The 19,663-nt window shown below is 45.4% G+C and overlaps 1 protein-coding gene across 3 annotated transcripts in view; it reads right to left on the bottom strand.

The window, feature by feature from the left end:
• Window positions 1-15,510, bottom strand: part of RALBP1 (ralA binding protein 1) — a 53,897-nt gene extending 38,387 nt beyond the window's left edge. The window contains exon 1 of one of the 3 annotated variants that reach the window (XM_006117462.5): window positions 15,353-15,510. The gene's annotated coding sequence lies outside the window, so the exon portion shown is untranslated. Of the gene's footprint in view, window positions 1-14,981; window positions 15,244-15,335 lie in introns of those variants that run through there. The other 2 variants (XM_006117463.5, XM_089776308.1) reach the window with 2 other exon arrangements.
• Between the last annotated feature and the right edge of the window lie 4,153 nt (window positions 15,511-19,663).

Below are 19,663 nucleotides of genomic sequence, written 5' to 3'. Positions count from 1 at the left end.
ATATTTTACTGATGGAGGCATTGATTAAAGCACAGAGAGATTAAGGTCAAATGTATTCCCTAATTGTGGGTGCCCAATTTGAGACACTTAGTCCTGACTGTTCACAAATATTAGAATTATATAGCACTTTGAACAAATCCATAAAGTACATTTTATTTACTTTAGCTGTGAACAGTGTTCACTGTAAGCTGAGCATTTGGGTAGCCATCAAGGAGAGATTCATATGCTGCACAGTTGATTGACGGAGGGCACATGCATACATGCCTCGGTGCAAATATCAAAACGTATTCCGTATGAGTGGAAAAAATTAGAGGGAACACTGGCTGACAGTGCTCATTCTTTCGGCAAGTAAGGCCCACCAACCCTCATGTCAGGCAGGCACTCAGAAATAACTAGCAATCACCAGTGAACAGTATGTTCTAAATTAGTATTTCCTCATGAGCATGCCATCAGGCCTGAACAGACATGCTGCAGAATTTTCTTAAAAACTACATGTGAGAACAAAGGAGGGCGGGGAAGAAGCTGCCTTCAGACTGGTCATCAGCTTCACTTCCTCCAGAGATGGAGAAACTACTCAGAGTTCAATTTTCTCATGCAAGAGGAACAAGTACAGGCAGAACCTTGAAGGAAGAGGCAGAGGAGGAGGGAACAGGAAAAGAAGTGAAAGCGCCCAGGGAAAGAGGAAAGGCTTGAGCCTCAACAACACAAGCTACAGGCTGCAGCACCAGCTCTGGCTTCTTGCTGGGTGAAGGGGAGCAGGAGAGGCGCATGCCTGAGTCCCAGGGACTGCCTCCTGCTTCAGGAGGAGGTGGGGCTGGGTGGCTGGCACATGTGGAGTGCCAAGGCCCAGGCTATTCCTCATGGGTTATGCGCAGGGGAGGAGAGCCCCTCCCCCAGCACCCTGCTTCACCTGGTCAGGCGGGAGCCAGACCTGGGCAACCCTGGCTCTGCCTGGCCCAGTCCCAGAGCCAAAGCCTGTAGGCAAAGGGTTGGGGCAGGCAGGGAAGAGACTCTGCCCCCTCCACCTCTCCTCACTGCTCGGGGGAGGGGAGGGAAGGGAGGAGAGTATGGCTGAGTGTCCCAGCGCTGGTGCCCTGCCAGTGAGTGCGCTGGGGACACAGATGCGGGGGAAGGATGGGAGGGGGCAGGGGTTGCATTGAGGGGCATGGGGCAATGGAGGGGATCAGGCTGAGGGGGGTCACGGGGCATAGGGGAGCGAGGCTGGAGCAGAGGGAAGATGTGAGGGGGATATAATTTTACTTTGCAGAAGCTGCATTTTTCTTTACTCTCCACTTCTTTGTCTCCCTCTCCAACTAGCTATTTGGCTAGCTAGCTAGTCTCACCTTTTCTTCATTACTCTCCAACCCCTCATACTCCCAAACTCCCTCTTGTACCCCCACCCCACACTCTCTCCCACCCCCAAACTCCCTTCCAGACCCTGCCCTCTTCACCCCATACTGCACCCCATCTCCGGCCCATATCCTTCATCCATATCCCACTCACTGACAACCCTGTCCCACACACTGAACCCCTCATTTTTGTTCCCACATCAGAGCCTAAGGGAGTCCACAAAATCCACTAACTCTGGAAACCCAGAAAATTTGGCCTATGGAAAGCCCTGAACCTCAGTCTTCCCTGTCCCTTCCCCTCACCCACTGGGGCTGGAGTGCCAGAAGAGTGAGGTGTCTGAGTTGGGAGCTACATCAGCGGGGGCTGGAGGTTTTGGGAGGAATTTATTTGCTTCTCACTTGTGTGGTCCCCAACTGATTTTTCTGTGGGTCAGTGGCCCCCAACCCAAAAAAACATTCCCTATCCCTGCCAAAAATAAAGAAAACCTGTGAACTTTTGTGTTGGACACAGTATTTTACTTTATTTAAAATAAAGTTTGATAAACTAACATGAAAAAGTTAAAATCCTTAATTTGTTTAATAATTTAATTTAAACCATTCTCCCTAGCTGCAGCACTAGCAAAATGGCTTGGACATAATTATGTAATTAATGGTGAGTTTCCATTAGTAATTGGCAGTCCGCAGAAAGGTTTGCATTGACCCAGGTGGTCCGCGGGGCGTGCTATGGAGAGAGCCACTCCCCGCCCAGGAAGAGTGGCATGGTGCAGTGCAGGAGGCTTAAATCTTGGAAAGGTTGCTGACTCCTGCTCTATATCAGGGATCTGCAACCACTTCAAACAAAAGAGCCGAACTACATCAAAATTCAGAACAAGTGGTCAACAAAGAGCTGTATAAGAATTTCCATTTGCATGACTGAAATATACAGCTTAATATTATTGATGATTAATAATAGCATAAATTAAACGTACTCACAGACTTTATTTAATGGGACTTCTGCTGCTGCTGCATCTTTTTGCACTTTTATTTGAAGTTTACATCATAACTGGTCAAATGCAGCTTCATACACACATTCAGGCTGTCTTGTGTCAATCTTATGGCAGGGGGCTGAGGATGTGGGGGTGCAGGAGTCTGTGTTGGTGTGTATATGGGGCTCAAGGCAGGGGGTCTGGGTGTATGATGCGCTCGGAGAACAGGGTTGGAGTGTGTGGGGGATGCAACTGGGGGCTTGTTGGCTAAGCATGTAAAATTTCAATTATCTGACTAATCAAATAGTCGATGCAATTTGCACTGACTGTTCGATTAGTCGATCAAGGCGTTCCAGCCTTTGAATTGTAGCAAAAGCCCCAGGGCTGTTGCTACACTTCAAAGGAGAAAGCGCTGCGGGGAGCATGGGGCCAGTGGGGGACTAAAGCAGTGCTCCGCTGGCCCCATTCTCCCCATGGCATTTCAAAGCAGCAGCGCTACGTGGAGCCCGGGGTCATCAGGGGAGTCTCCAGCTGGAGACCCTGGGCTGCTCGCGGCATTTCAAAGTGGCAGTGCCACATGAAGCCCAGGTGGCACTGGCTTTGAAGCACTCACTCCTTTTCTCATAGAGGCAGCAATGGGGGGGGGAGGGGGCAGGGGAGGAGTGACTAGTCAACTAGCCTGTCAACACGCATTTGAGCAGAGGGCGGGGCAAATGCTTATCGGATAGTTGACTAGTTGTTCACATCCCTATTGTTGGCCAGGCTTCATTTTTAAATAAAAGTAAAATAGTATGTCCAACATAAAAGGTTTCAACACTGTCTTTCTTTATGGCAGAGGTAGGGATCTGGGGAGAGGGAGGGAATGTGGGGTGCGGAAGGGCAAGAGGGTGCAAGGTCTGGGTGGGAGGTAGGCTGCAGGAGCAGGCTTGGAGTAGGGTGTCTGGACAGGAGGAAGGGTGTAGGAGCAGGCTGGATAGGGTGTCTGACCAGGAGAGAGGGTGCAGGAGTGCGCTGAGGGGTAGAGTATCTGGCCAGGGGGGAAGACGCAGGAGCAGGCTGGTGGTGTGGGTTCTCGGCAAGGGTGTGTGTGTGTGCGCGTGTGTGCGCGTGCATGAGGGGGTGTAGGGTCTGGGCATAAGGGGCTGGGGGGGGGCACTTGTTTTCATGCAGTGCACCACTCCCAGGCACGAGGCTTTCCCCACTGCTATTGGAGCAGTGGGGAAAGCCTCCAGGAAGTGTTTCAGTACACTGCTGTTCCCCTGGACCGGGGGCGGGGGGGAGGAGAGCAGGAGTGCACAGTCATTTCTGCACTCGGTTTCTGGCTACCTCTGGGCTTTTCCTCTCCTCTCTGTCTGCAGGAAGCCAGTGTTGGTGCTCTAATCTTACAGGGGGCTGTGAGGCTGTAGTGCCAGTGCAGGCTCCCTGCTGCAGAGAGAAGAGGGGGGGACTGGGATCGAGCTTCCAGCTTCCAAAGAGCCATATCTGGCTCCCTAGTGACCCATATTTGGCTTCCAGCCATAGGTTGCTGACTCCTGCTCAGTAGGAACTAGCCCAAGAATAGGATAGAGATTTACAGATATTTGTTGACAGAGAAACGATAAGACGCAGGAATCTTGGATTCTATTCTTTGATTTGGATGGGAGAATACTCTAGTCGGAATACATTTTTTGCCCACTTCATCAAAGCTTTATTCTACCTTCCTCATGTCCTCCAACCTGTCTTTATTACAATCCTGTCCCCTCCTCACAGCAGGCTCCTTGTCCCAGTCTTCATATCCTGATGCCACTGCCCCTATTAGGGATATAAAATCCCATTTAAAATGTTAACTGGTTAAACTACATATTTCACTGGTTAACTGGCTGGATGTGTCATGCTGCTGGTGGGGGACGGCTGGAGGACCCTCCCACATGCGGCATGGTGGGTCTGGAGCAGCCCCCCGTCTGCTACACCATGCTATGGGCTGCTCCATCTGGGCCAGACAGGACCCACTGTACTGGCTGCTGGTCCCACGGTCTGCCAGCCCCGCAGGCTCTCCACTGCAGGCCCCAGACTCCCTAGTAGAGTTTAACCATTAACAGGAACCGATAAGCATTAGCTTATCCATTAACGGTCAAACTCTTACATCCGCATTACAGTACAAAAATGAATGGAACATGGATATTGTGCTTTGTCTAAAAGGAAGCATCTTTTAGGTGGGGTGCAGAAAAAGTTGTTAAACTTTTTCCACAAGAGTAGGAATGTTAGCTCTGTTAAACATTCCAATTCAGATATATATCTTCCAACCTAAAATTCTCTTGAGTTGTTCCAACTGGATAATTTATTCTTTACTTTCATCAGAAAGCTTTGCTAACAGAACTGAAATGATATCATCTTCTCCAAAGATGTGGCTTTGCGCCATGTATTTTCAATCTGAGTCTCTTTTATAAAAGCTGTTACATAATCCTTCATTTGAGAGACTGGTGTAAATGAGCTTTGTTTGAGTCAGTTTTCAATATATAGATATAAATAAGAAGATCTAATAGAGGCACCCTAATATAATCCACAACAGCAAATATCTTATGACATTTAGAGGAGGCTACACAAACCTAATCCTTCAACAAATAGTAATTTTCCCTCCAGACTTGATATTATGAGTATACTAGTTTCTACATCTTCTTCAATTGCTGCCATACAGAAGGAACAATGAAGTCCTTTGTCAACAACACAATCTGTCATTTGCATTGACAATTCCAAAACAAAGCTGAAAACAGCTTTGCCATAATTCCTCTATGGTGTGAGGAGTAACACAGAGCAGATCAACTAGAAAGTCATTCATGAAATTTTAAGATATTGCATTGTCATCCAGTGCAATATAAATGAATTGCAGAGACTTCTAATGAACATTTAATGATCTCCATACGATTAAAATGTAATTAACCATTGTGGGAATGAACTTCATTCAATGGGACCAGAAGGGAAAGAAAGACTATAATTAAGTTTATGATCTAGAAAGATTAGTTATTCTAGAGCTACTCTACTAATGTGTATTTATAAATGTGTGTCTGTCTGTGCGTCTGTTCAAGAACTCCTCCTAAATGGTATAAGCTAGGACTACAAAATTCAGTGTACAGCTTCCTCTTATAACTTAAAGCAAGGTATGAGGTTTGGTTGTGGCAGGAAAATGCGATGTGCCTGAAATGTGATTGTATCTCAAAATGAAAAGGGATGAGGTCTGCTAGCAGGGATAATTGTACTGTATAATAACCACAGTGGGACAGCAAAGAAGCACAGATGGAGACCAGGACAGTTAACCCCATTGGGCCAGCAGGGGACAGGGGTGGAGAAAGGGAGAGCTATCTACTACAGATTTGAGAGAGTTTGTTAATTTGTCCACCTGTCTGTGTGTCTGTCCCTCAGCTGGGAGACATGTACCCCTCCCCCATAAGAGCCAGCTTCAGCAGCCTTTAACAGTTGCTTTTCTCATGGGGCAGTCTGCATACTGAATCTCTAATTCCTAGCCCCACTCCAGAGCAATCATTTAAATGAAGAAAAACTAAAATTATTTCAGTTAAGGACCCAAGCAACACTGGGTAAATCCTCTAGTACTATATATACACTGCAGAACAGTTCTTCCAATAGGTAAGGGCTTTTGAGGAGCAGGAAACCAAACTGTACCCTAATTTTCATGGAAGAGTCAATGTAAGTAGTCAATGTGGTGCATTATCACACTGTTACTGGGTCTAATCCCATGAAAGATATGAAAAAACTCCTACTGACTTCAACAGCACTGGTTCAGATACATTATGAGAAACTGAAGAAAAATGAAGTTTTGCAGCATGAAATGTGGACCTCCTCCTCAAATTCTAGTTTAACAATGTAACACAGCCAATTTCCCCACCCCCTTCATTTTGTATTAGGGATGTTAAAATGTGCTTATTTGTGTAAAATTGTAACCGCAGGAATTTTCAACGGTTATGCATTTAAATGCGATGCGGGGGAGAGCAAGCACTGGTTCCCATTCCCTCGCGCTGCTGCCTCTGTATAAGTCACCCTAGTGACTTTTAAAAGTTTAATTGCTCAATTTGTTCCATAACCTCATCTACTGACTCCTCAATCTAAGCAAAGGATTCACATTTCAGTTATGATCTGACAGTTATGGTATAAATTTAGGACTACACATTAGGGATGTTAGTGAATAGTCATGTAAATGATTAACCGATAAGCCTGGTCTTATCAATTAATCCAATCAACTACACACACTCCCCTCCGCCCCCTTTGCTGCCTCTGTATCAGAAGAGCCAGTGCCTGTAGGAAGGGTTGCCAGGTGTCCAGTTTTGAACTGAACAGTCCAGTATTTGAGCTTTCTGCTCAGGAAACAAATCGAGAAAATATAAATGAGAAAATACAAATGTCCAGTATTTTCTAAGTAAGATGTCATGTCAAGTGTGTCTGGTATTTTTGTTGAAACCATCTGGCAACCTTACCTGTAGGAAGCCCCCTGCCACAGTCCAGGGTAGCAGAGGGCTTCTTGGGAGTGGGGCCAAGAGTGCACTTGCTTCTGGCCCCGCCCTCGGGGACCACTGAGTAATCGTGTAACTGCTTAGATTCTGTGCGGTTACATGATTATTGAATTAAATGGTATCTAATATCCCTATTATACATTCCCTCATTCCACTGCAGTTTCTTGATTATGTCATGCACCAGATCATGGGAAGAACTAGGCCTTTATGTAGCTTCTAAATTGTAGTTACTTATTGTTTCATCAATTCCTTATTTGGAGTCAGGATTACTATATTCTACTTCCCAGGTCTGCTACTGACTCACTTCAAAGCTTTAAGAAAAATAATCATTTTAGCATGTGTTATCCCACTGGAACAATTCTGAAGTTATTTGCACCTCTGACCTCTTGTTTATAAAACCATCTCATATCTGGTTTTGGATCAAAACGAGGGTCACTCAGCCAATTCATTGTGACACTTTATGCCACAAGCAGTTTGTCTATATCATGAGTCTGGGACCTCTTGAACCTTGTCGGAACTAGTATATGCAATTTCCTTTTGAGGGAGTGACACTTTTCTGGAGTTATTTAACTGTCCCAGGATATGCCGCAATTTCCTCACACCCTGATTTTAGTTGTTGGGGGAAGCCTGATAAGCCTCCTTTCCCCATGGAGCTAGAATACAACCTCTAGATCAAAGATACATGAGAGAAACAAGGTGGGTAGGTGAAGTTGATCTAGTAAAAGATATTCATTACCTCACCCACCTTGTGTCTCTAGTATCCTGGGACTAACAGTGCAAACAAAAGATACAAAATGCTATCACTAATCTCAATGCCTATAATGTCTGCCACATCCAATACAATACTATTTTGAAGTTTCATGCTTCCAATGTCTCACATCTGTCACGCACGATATATCATTAATTATGATTAATATAAAATGTTAATACTTACGGAGCATGGATGTTGCAAGGCTTAATTAATTAAGCCTTGCAAAGCATTCAAGGACAACATACAAGCCCAGACATAAAATCTAATCATCCACCCCTGCTATGATATTTTACTTGCCCATCAAAAAGCGACTTGCACGAAGACTTATCAAGTAACATTTTTCTTACATGGCTTAACTAGAAGACTTTACCTGGCATTGCTCAAGTCCTTAACTCAATTTTTTTTTTAAAGCAAATAAAATGAAAATGTACATGCTTCATTTGAATCATTGCTCTGGGGTGGGGTTGAGGATTAGGGGTTAAGTATGGGAGCTTCCCCAGGGAGAGAGGACAACCCCAGCCCTCTCTCACTGCAGCAGCTTGGGGTCAGGTGAGAAGCACCTCTCCATGGCCGCTGCAGCTAGCATAGCCAGGGGAGGGGACCATGTCCCCCAGCTGGGGCAGATCCAGGTTTGTCTGTCCCCTGTGCTCCTCAGCCAGACTAAGGAATGTGTGTTCCCCTTGCTCCCTGATGAAGGAGAACAGCCAGCAATGATACCGTATGAATCGGGGGAGGGAGAGGGACGGACGCTTCAGTCCCCTTTCCCCATCCCTAAAGGATGCATGGGGGATGGGAAGCTCAGGGCTGGGGAAATCCTGGATGAGGGTAGGGAAGTATGCCCCCAGCCAGCCCTGTGACCTACCCGGTGATTCTGACTCTTTCCTGTATGGTTTTATAAGAAGCAATCCTATGCAAGGCATATCCCATTTTCCTGGCTCAACAAACCCTTACTTGCTTTAAGTTATTATAAGAGGAACTTGTATACCGAATTTGATGGCATGAGCTCTTACCATTTAGGAGGAGATTTGAACAGACAGACAAACACAAATGGACAAATGAACACATTCTCAAATAGATTAATAAAACCACTTTCATTGCCTGAATGAAGACTGCTTTAAAAACTGAAGTTATTTGTTAAAACGTACTATATTCAAATATACATTAGGGATATAAGCGATTAGTCACTCCCCATCCCCTTGCTGCTTCTATCAGAAAAGCCAGTTCCCCCCAGCGTCAGCTCCACAGAGGGCAGGGGGGGCATAGGCGCAGTGGGGGACTGGACACAAGCCAGGAATCAGCTGATTCCTGGCTTGCACTCAGTCCCAGACACTGCGCCTCTGCTTTTTTAAAATGTATTAAGAGCTCATACCTGGTCCTCCCTGCTGCTCTTAGCCAGCTGGCTCTTAATACATTTAAAAGGCAGAGCAGCAGCGGTATTAGCTCCAGGAAGGAGCTAACCCCACTGCGGCTCTGCAATTTTCCCCGATTATCGACTAAACACAATTTAACATCCCTAATACATATGTCTTGTCATCAGGTGCTTGTACCTGGAATGAAGGTGAAGTGACATTACTATGTCATTCCAGTAGGTGTATTCATTTAATACCAGTGAAGACAAAAGGATTGGAAACTCTCTCAGGGACACTTTATATCTTCAAAATCCCATGTATATATTGACTCCTCACAACACCCTTGTGAATTAGGTAACTGTCTCCATTTTACAGGGGGTGTGGAATGAACCAAGCCCCCCCCCCCCCACACACACATATCCCAAACCCTTCAGATACTGAAGTTACATGACTTGCCCACAGCCCTACTCAGAATCAGTGTCTGAGCCAGTGCTGGACTCGTGAGTTTCTGATTCCCAGTCCCATGCCTCAACCACTCTCTTTTATTTGTGCAATTCTGGTGATTACCAAACTGAAATACAGTCCCCCAATACTGTATGACTAGATCACAGATTAAGTGGAAAACTACAGCCTGAGAAACTATAGAGTTCATGCATGAAGTGGTAGTTTCATCATATAAAGAATGGAACTGAATTAAGAGTGTGAAATCAGTTCTTACAAACAATTGTACTAGCCAAAACATGTACAGTGATTCCTCATTTAACACTGTAGATACGTTTCAGAAAATGATCGTGTTAAGTGAAAACGTGTTATGTGGGGTAAATTTTCCCATTGAAAATAATGGAAAAGGTGGGGGTTGCATTTCAAGCGGTAGTGTCTGTTGGGACTGGAACATGAGGTTGAGGGAGAAAGGGGACTGGGTTACAGCAGGGAGGGGAGGTGTTTGGCTCTGGGGAAGGAAAGGGGAGGACAAGGAAGGGGGCTTGCAGTTAGTGGCTGGGTTTCCCCAGCTGGCCAGTCGCCGGCAGCTGCGCGGGGCTTACCCTGCCTCCTTGCAAAGCAGCAGAAGTTTGCAGCTGGCCACGCTGTTCCCTGGCGACCCCTCCTCGCTGGACACAAGGAGGCAGGGAAAGCCTTGTGTAGTTCGAAAAATGTTCCCTAAAAAAAAAAAATCGTGCTATTGCAAAAACGTGTTAAGTGAGGAATTACTGAATAGTAAAACTGCAATAGTCCGGCATCCACTGTACGGTACTCCCGACAGTCCAGCATCAAAATGACAAGAGGCAAAAAACGAATCACAAGGCAGCAGCGGCAGCAGCTGAACCGAGCAAAACCAGATGGAACAGAGTCAGTCTGCCACTGGCATTGTGTGACTATGGACAGTGTTTGTGCTACAATAAAAAGGGTTAAAAAACACTTTATATATGTATATCACCAGTTTATAGTATCTTCTGATAGTCCGGCATATGCGATAACCCGGCACCACCTAGATCCCAAAGGTTCTGGATTATCGAAAGTCTACTGTAAATTGTTTTACTGCTGTAACGACAAATCTGACAGAATAAGATGTGCTGTACAACTAAAATAAGAAAGTGCTAATACTGAACAAATAAAGTATCATATAATCTAAGATGCAGAACTATTAACTGTATTCTTGTTAAGCTTACTATGGTAAACTACTAGTAACAAAACTGTTGCAATTTCTGTTTTTGTACATATAGTGTTGTTGTCTGCATGTACAGAATCTGTAAGAAAATAAGATGTATGTTCTGCTGATGCTTGTGAGAAATGCACCATCTGCCACTTACTGTTCTGGTCATGTTGGTACAGAAATCTCTGTTTTGCAAATTTATGGAACTACATAAGAGAAAGTAGAAAAGTGTTGTGCTAATACAGTTGAATTTTTGGACTTTCCCTCTGCCGTAAACAAGCAGGCTATAAAACAGTTTCTATAATAATTCTTTGACAAGCTGCTGCAGGATTATTTCCCAGAGATTGGTAATGTATAGTCTCTCTATATTGTGCTGATTTATCTTTGATTATTAAACTGATTGAACCTGGGTTATGGGATATTTTATCAGTGAAAGAATATAGCTTATTAGTATCAACAGCACTGGTCTTGTCCACACCCAAAAGCTGTACCACTGTAACTATACCAGTATAGCGAAAGCAGATGGCACGATCTCTCAGCATGAACAGTTATATTGGTATAAACATGCTTAAATTAGTATAGCTTATTCCCATATGGAAAGGAGAAAAATCTGTCTTGGTAAAATGCACATTTATACTGGCCTAATTATTAATTAAAAACAAAAACAAAAAACAAAACAAAACAAAAAACGCAGAATTACACCACTAGCAGTTATGATACAAAAACTGTGTGTAACCCAGGCATGTATGTCATATGTTTAACTATACTGTAGATGAGTCTGAACTGAAATCATTTTTAACATAAATCTTTTACTTTAAAGAACACTAAAAATTTAAAGAGCACTAGTTAAAATCAGAGCACAGGATGGGTATAACAATGTACCTCATTTGTGACCTGCTATTCCATTTCTAGGTTACTTTATGAACAGACCACAAATGTTACCACATTCCTAGCAACTATGATAAGACATCAAATTCGTTCCTCTATGTGACCAACTAGGATTTGAGTTCAAGATTCAGTTCAAGAGTTACATTAACCATCGAGGCTCGCAGTTAAGTCCACCCAGCTGTCCATTCCTAACTTTCATCCCTCAAATCGTATTTCATTTCCTCAACAACTTTGTAAAGCCATCTCAAGAATGTTCTGAAAATAAGCCATATAAACCCTACGATCAATAAGTCTTTGAGTTGCTACGTGAATTGAGAGCATTAAACTGCCAGATTTCAGAATTAATCATTTTAAGAACCGAGCCACTTGCTTCTTGCGAAAGAATTCTCAGTTGATATTAGTTTGAAGGAGACTAGCAACAATATGAAGCACACTGTGTGGAATTTATAAAAGTTAACACACCTAATGAACAAGAAAAGCAAAAGTCATTAGATTCAAGTAATCCACTGGATTTCTGAAATATTCTCTCTCACTTTACCATTTTTTAAATGGAGCATATGGATACTTATTTCTTCTCCCACTGCATATATTTTAACCCTATCAATAAAACATAATCAATTAAACACACTCCACAACTTCTTCAGACTAACTTTAGAACAAAACATGAAGTAGGGAGGTTAGATATTGTTTATTTTAGTAATCGTGTAGCTGCAACAATTTTTAGCATTTACACAGTTACTAAAATGCTCTCCCTGGAGGCATCACTCCTGGGGAGCTCCCTGCTACACTACTTTGCTGCTTCTATATCAGATGCAACAGCACAGGATGGCAGGAGGAACCAGTCTGCGAGGGGAGCCAGTTTAAAAATTGGCTCCCCGAGCAGACCGGCTCCCACCTGCTGCCCTGGGCTACTGCTTCTGATACAGAGGCGGCAGCAGCAGGGGGACCTGAACTCCCCGTGGACAGAGGCTGCCCAGCATCCCACTTGCCTCCCTACCCCCATGCTATTGCTTCTCATAGAGAGCTAGCACACTGGGAGAGTGGGAAAAAGGTCAGGCAGCTCCACGGAAAGCCAGCTTCCCGCATGTGCCAGCTCCCACAAACCCCCTTTATATTACACGCTGCTGCCTCTTTATTAGAGGCAGCAGCAGAGGGATTGGGGAATTTGGTGGCTCCATGGAACACCAGCACCAGGGGCAGGCAGCTCTGCAGGAATTGGCACACGCAGGGAGCCCAGTTCAGTCCTGGCTCGCACTGGGTGTGGGACCAAACCCCACTGCAGTTCTGCAATATAAAACACAGTAGGAGCCAGGGACAGACTGCCCAGCTCCTACTGCCTTTTAAATTGCAGAGCTGCAGCAGGGTTTGGTCTTGTACCCAGCATGAGCTGGGCTGCCTGCTAAAACTCTTGATGCAAAGCAGGAAGTGATCATTGTGCAATAACCTAAACAAGTCCAAATACACGAGAATATTCAGTGTAGTGTACCTACAATACCAAAATATTACTTTGATTTCTAGGGGATGACCCAGATAAAAACAAATAAAGGTAACCGCAAAAATGCTTAGTGACATTTCCTCTTTACACAAAAAGAGTACAAAAATACAACTCTAATTTTTACAAGTTCCTGCTTTGCATAAAGAGTTTTAGCAGGTGTCCAGCCTGCTTACATAAGAGTGGATAAACTTTAAAAAACAACAAACTTGTAAAAATTAGAGTTGTACTAGATTAGTGCCTATAAGCTCCAACTAATATCAGAATCACAATGTGCTAGATGCAGCATAAACATACTCTGCATATAAAAGTTGAGGTGCTTTAACTATGTTGGTATAGTTAGAGCAGTCTAACCCATCTAGTGTAGACCCAATTAATTCAATATAAAAAGTATTTTACACAAGTTTAGCTATTTTTATACATGAAAGGGAATAAATTATAATGCTAAAAGGCCCCTTTATACTATGAAAAGTGGGGACATAATTTAACCATTTGTATAAAAAAATTATATATCCCTAACTGAAAGTTTTACAAATACAAAAATTGCATGTAGAGCAAGCCAAACTCAATAATCTTACAATCTAAACAGACAAGTAAAATGGTAGGAGAAAGGAGGTTTTATTATTCCCATTTTACAGATGGGGAACTGTGGCAGAAAAAGATTAAGTTACTTGCTCATGCAACACAGGAAGCCTGTTGCAGAACTGGAACCTGAACCCATATCCACACTATATTGTCATACTTTTGGACCCAAATATCTGAAGTACGTGTTTTTTCCAGAATACTATTTCTCTCATGCTGCCCCAAACACTGGGAAGCCAATCTCTAAACATCTACAAAATATCCACCTTCAAATCCCTTCTCAAAACTCTGCTTTTGCTGTGATACCTAGAGAAAACATGATAACGCTCAGTAGTGCACACACTACTGCCAAACATGCTGACCAATGCTGTCTCATTATTTACTTGTCCCCCTTCTGTCTATATCCATCTGTTGTCTCAATCTCTAAGACTCCTAAAGCAAAAACTCTGAGGCTGATTAGTACAGAAGGCAGTGTTCTTTTTGTTGTGATTGTACAGTACCTAGTACAATGAAGGGCTGATTTATAACTCTGGCTCCTAAGCACTACAAATACATCTTATTACTATACCAGAAGTCAAACATTACAAAAGTTTACAATAAAGGCTACATCCACATCTATATGATTATTAAGAACCCATAAAATTTTGGGAGAGTAGAGATTGACCTCCATTGCCCTAATAATTTCCCCTCCCGTTATTCTGAACCATACTACATGCCACCTGACTGCCATCTTCAAGCTTCTTGGCATATGCATTTTAGGGATGCTGTATGTATGTGTATATTGTCTGAAGTGGATCAAGAGCATTTAAGTGCTACATATGATTGTTTATCACTTTCTCTGTGAACAAGACCACTCTGCTCCATTACAGCAATGGAATTTGACAACCCCTCTCCCTCCTAAAAAAGAGGAAGATTAGTACAGAAGGCAGTGTTCTTTATGTTACCCATGACTTGTAAAAACGCCTCAGAATAACCACAAATCTCAGTACTTCCAGAATAAGATGTTCTTTGGCCTAATGTACTTTCCTGCTGTGTTCTGTTGCCCCTTTCATTGTATTTGTCTTTAACAGAAAACAAACACTTAGGGACAGGGACTACCATACAGAAACCATGCACAGCTGTAACAACAAATTACTGTCAACGTCTGATATTGTGTGCACGGCCTGTTAGGTACTTTCCAAGCACACCATGTACAACATAAAGAGGTTGATCGCAGCTTTGTCTCAATTATGAGAGAATTCCAACTTCAAGGAAATAAAGGGTAAGTGGATGGGGGAAAAAAAAAAAAAAAAAAACAACCCGCAGGCCAGTAGCACTTAAAAACCAGGACAGTCCTCCCCCTTTGGTGCCCTATGAGCAGCACAGACTCTCATGCGTGTTTCACAGCACACACCCATGTGGGTGTAGGAGGGGTGCAGGGAGTTGGCACCCGCCACTGGGAAGTACGATACTCACCCCTGGGAGAGAGCAGCAGGTGCAAAGCTAGGCGCGCCCCCCCCACCCCCGAGGGCATCGGGCTGGGGCGATGAGAGAGGCTGTAACACACGGCCCATGTCACTGCCCGGCTGCGCTGGGACACGGGGCTCCGCCACAGCCCCCGGGGCGGCAGCAGCCTCGAGGAGGTGGCGATGGCCCCTGGTGCAAACGCCTCTCCTGGGAGGGCGAGGAGGAGGTCCCCGAAGCGGGGGGGAGGGGTCCCTGGCGGTGCCCCCCACCCCCGAGGGCCGCACTCTAACCCCCCAGGCCGGAAGTCACTCCTGGGAAATGGGGGCGATGACCCCGCCCAGCCGACGCGACCCCAGCACTGACCCTGGATTTCCACTTGCCTGCAGGGCGGCTCGGCTCCGCCTCGGCCTCACGCGCGCCCCGCCTCGCGCCCCATTCCGCCTCCGCCGCCCGTTTACAAGGACGGGTACGGATTCGTGAATGCCGCGAGCCTGTCAATGCGCATGCGCCTCCCCCAGCTTCCCTCTGCCCCAGGGGAGGGCAAAGAGCGGACTGCGCAGACGCGGAGCAACGGCCGCGGCAAGCAGCGGGATGGAAACGCGCATGCCTCTCGCAAGCGTGGCGAGGAGAGGGCTTTGCGCAGGCGCATGGTCGGTGAGTACGCGTGCGCACGGCTGGAGGCAGTTATGTCTCCTCCCAGTCAGTGGGAGAAGCCCGCGCGGGGCATGCTGGGAATAGTAGTTCCAGCCCTTGAAGCAGAGTCAGGTGTGTAACATCTAGCGGCGCCCTGTAGGAATGTGCTACTTAGGCTGCACTGAGCATGCTCGGTAACGCTGCTGAAGCCACTGCCCTTCGCCATGTCCTCACTTTCTGCTGACTACTTTTTAGCGGGGGTTAGAAAGTCACAAAAAGGGGTAACCGGAGGGGAGGTGAAGCCCCTGGAGACAGGGCTAGGATGGGGCTGGAGGCCGGTGGGGGGAGGAGCGGCTCCTCTGGGGAACAGTTATAAACCTCACACCCCTACAGGAGGAGGTTGGGTGACCTGCCTGGGTGCTCTCAGCTCAGGTCCTGCCCACAGGCTCCACCTGCCCTTCGCTCTGTTAGCCCCCGGCCATCCCACCAGGCCTTCCTCTGGGCACAGTGCTCAGGCAGCGCTGGTGCCAGCTGCATCCAGAGGTGTATGGTGTAAGGGGACTGGGCGGGACCGGCTGGAATGATTTAGTTGGGAATGATTCTGCTTTGGGCAGGGGGGAGGGACTCCATGACCTCCCAAGGGCTCTTCCTACCCTATGATTCTGTGAGTCTATGCTGGCTTCTTTTCAAAACTCAGTGAGGGTTTTGGTTGGCTAGTTTCCAGTATCAAAAGGAAGGGGATGGCTCTATGAGAAATCAGGATCCTAAGACTGACATCCCCCAGGAACAATGGGAAGAGGCCAGCACTCCAGATCAGCTTGAGAGGGGCTGAGCTAAAGAGAGTGCAGGGCCCAGAGCTGAAATGGGAGGAAGACTTGGAAGTGAATAACAGAAGCACAGAGGGCAGGCATGAGAAATAAGAGTACCTGTCATCCATCCTTGCATTCCCCTCCCATCTACATAGGTATAATCCCCTCTTCTCTGCCCCCATCATGTGATCCTTGTTCTAGATAAGATTTGTCTTTCTGGATGCATCTAAGCCCCTCTCCCTACCTGCCCCCCCCATATAAACTGTGATCAGAATCCATATGAAAGATTGTGGGTGGTCGGCTAGAAGGATCAGGTTGAGAGTAGGTCCTTTTTTTCTAAGGAAGGAGGAAATATCATTGGGTGGGTAATCTGGGAACATAGGAGAGTCTCCACAAAGTGATATTGTCATAGACCTTTCTCTCCTAGAGGGCCCTATCTTGCTTGTATTTAAGTGCATAGCCCCGGTGGGCCAGTCTCTATTCCTCCTTGGTTCCATGGCCCGCCGGGGACATCAGTTGGAGAATCTTCCATGGCACTGTGAGCATGGGGGTGTACTTGGCACAGTTCACCCCTGTTCCTGACATTTGCCCCTTCTGCGGTGATAGGGAGGCCCTGGTGAACATTTAGCTTGAGTGCACTAGGTTACAGCCCCTCTTTTGGCTCCTCCAGAACCTCTTTTTGAGGTTTTGGCTGCACTTCCCCTCATACCTATTAATTTACACACACCCCATCCATGGCCCCATAAAGTCATGGGACCTCCTCATCAACCTCCTCCTGGCTATCACCAAGATGGCAATTTATAAAACCAGGGAGCAGAGGCTGATTGAGGGAGGGGCCTGTGACTGGGGCCTATTTCCACTCCTGCATCGGTTCACACATCTGGGCAGAAATCCACTGGGCAGCGTCTGCTGGCTCTTTCGAGACCTTCGAGGGGCAGTGGGCACTGTCTGAGGTTCTCTGCTCGGTGTTCCTATTCAGTTCCCTCGTTTTAGCCCTTTGACTCTCACACCCATCCCTGTTTTCTTTTTCTTTGTCTCCTGGAATCACTTGATGTCCAGGGCTCTTTGGATCCTCCCAGTAGTCTGGGGGAGGGTCGGACCCCAATAGGATCTGAGTGCAGGGTGGAATGAATTGGCCCAGTAATAATTGAAATCTTGCTGTAAGTAGTTCATATGTTCTGTTGTTGTAATTTAATTATAAGTGAAAAGAGACCCACAACAGGTCTTACCAGTGGAGTTTTTAGCCTTCGTGAAGGTGAATGAGTTTGCTAGCAAAACTTGCAGCCTCCTGTACAACCAGGCATCTTGCAGTCTTTGCAGACCAATGGCAAATTTCACAAGTTTTCAAGACACAGTGTTCAAAGGCCCTTAGTGAAAATAATCTTTAAAGCAAGCCCCAGACTGTAGGAGATATAATCCTATGAGCCAGATGTAATTAAGTCCTCTTAAGGTTAAAAGAAGAATCATTTTGGATTATTTTGAGTTTGGGATTTAGAAAATTAAAATTAGCAGACTGTTCAGAAAGTGAAATTCCTCATTTTTTTTTTTAGCATTTCATGTCACAAAAACTTCTTGTCCAATTCTTCAGCTTTGCCAAAAATTCCCCTTTGACTAGAAACCAGGCCTTTAAAATTATTTCTGCATGCATACATGTCTCAAAGGCAGGAAGGTCTGAAGTTAAGATTACACTGGAAAGTTAATTACTCTTAACAGTAGAATTGATACCCCACTTCCATGTAGTACAATACATATGAAATGTTAACATACTGCAGAGCCTTAGCTAACCAAGGTTCTGTTCAAAACATTAGTAATTCCATATTCCAGTGAGTTGTACATCCTTTCTAATGTAATAGGTAGACCTTACTTGTGAGTTAGTAGAATCTGTGTTTTTGATTGATTGAACAGAGCCAGATGGTTCTTCCATTACTGGACAGGCACTTTGGAAATATTCAAAACAGTACTATGTTCTCCTCCCCCCCCACACACACATACCTTTGTTGGATACTATTTTTCCCTTGCAAATGGCATTATTTAGTGCAGTAATTAATTGTACAGTAAGAAATAATTACTTAATGAGACAATATTGCAGGTCTTAAAAAAGCTTATAATAAATGTTTGTGATCTGTAAATAAATGGAAATGTGATGTTTTGTTCTGTTTTCATATAGCAGAAGTAAATGTGGGTATTATGGCTGATACCCAAGAGAAAAAATCTTAGGCTTTTCAGTTTCCAGTGATAGGCATTTCATATACACAGTGCCAAGTCCCTCTTTGGTTCACTGCACATATAGATTCCTTCTGATACAAGTGCCAAAACCTCTTCTTTCTGCTGACAAGGAGAGGCGTTTGAGAGCAGCAACTGGTATCTTTTGCCTGCCCCTCTTCTGAAGTATAAAAACTTTCCTCATGCTGGGGCAAGGTAACACAGTTCTTTCTCCCTGCCTGATCTTACTTGCAGAGGAAAGTCCACCACATTCTCAGCATCTTCCTCATAGTTTAGAGAATCAATGGGTGGGGAGGTCACTGTACTTTTAATTCGCTAAAGTTCTCAGTGTTCCTCGAAAAGCAGATGGGATCTTTCAACACTATCAGCCACAACAACCATCACATTGTTAGCTTGTGCATCAACCATTTCTACAGCTCTGCAATAATTGCCATCCTAGGACTCATGCAAGTGGGTTCATCTTTGTGCAGTGGACCTCTTCCATTCTCTTAACAACATTATACAGTGCAATTCGAGGAGCTTATCTGCTAGAAAATTGCACTTTGAAATAATGTGCTGTCCGTGTTGCCCACAGAAAGAGAAATACTGTGGGTCTCACTTCCTCCTCCTGCTAGCACAGTAGTGGGCACGATGAGAACCTCTTGCAGCTGGGTGGTTCTCTGTTAAGGATGACATTGCAGAGAATTTTCACCTTTATTACGTAGGGATGCAAAATCCCAGTTAATCAGTTAATTGTTAAACGTTAGGTCAACTTAACATTTACTCAGTTAACCAACAAAGTAGGATCTGGGTAGGGACCGCTCCAGCCTAGCTGCAGCAGCCCTCAGCCCCACGCTCACAGCCCCATGCTGGGAATAGCCACCGGTTCTAATCCCCTGCCAGAACAGCCCCTGTCCACAGTTGCCTGGGCTCGCTGTGGACAGAGGCTGTTCCAGACACTAGTGCAGCCCCTGTCTGCAGGGCACCTGGACCCGACCCAGACAGGGGCTGATCCAGATGAGACCATCCCCTGTCCGCAGCATGCCC

This window comes from Pelodiscus sinensis, chromosome 2, assembly GCF_052426305.1.
Source record: "Pelodiscus sinensis isolate ZL-2025 chromosome 2, ASM5242630v1, whole genome shotgun sequence".
NCBI lineage: Eukaryota > Metazoa > Chordata > Testudines > Trionychidae > Pelodiscus > Pelodiscus sinensis.
The sequence above is the reverse complement of the archived record's forward strand: the minus strand, read 5'-3'. Positions and strand labels throughout refer to the sequence as shown.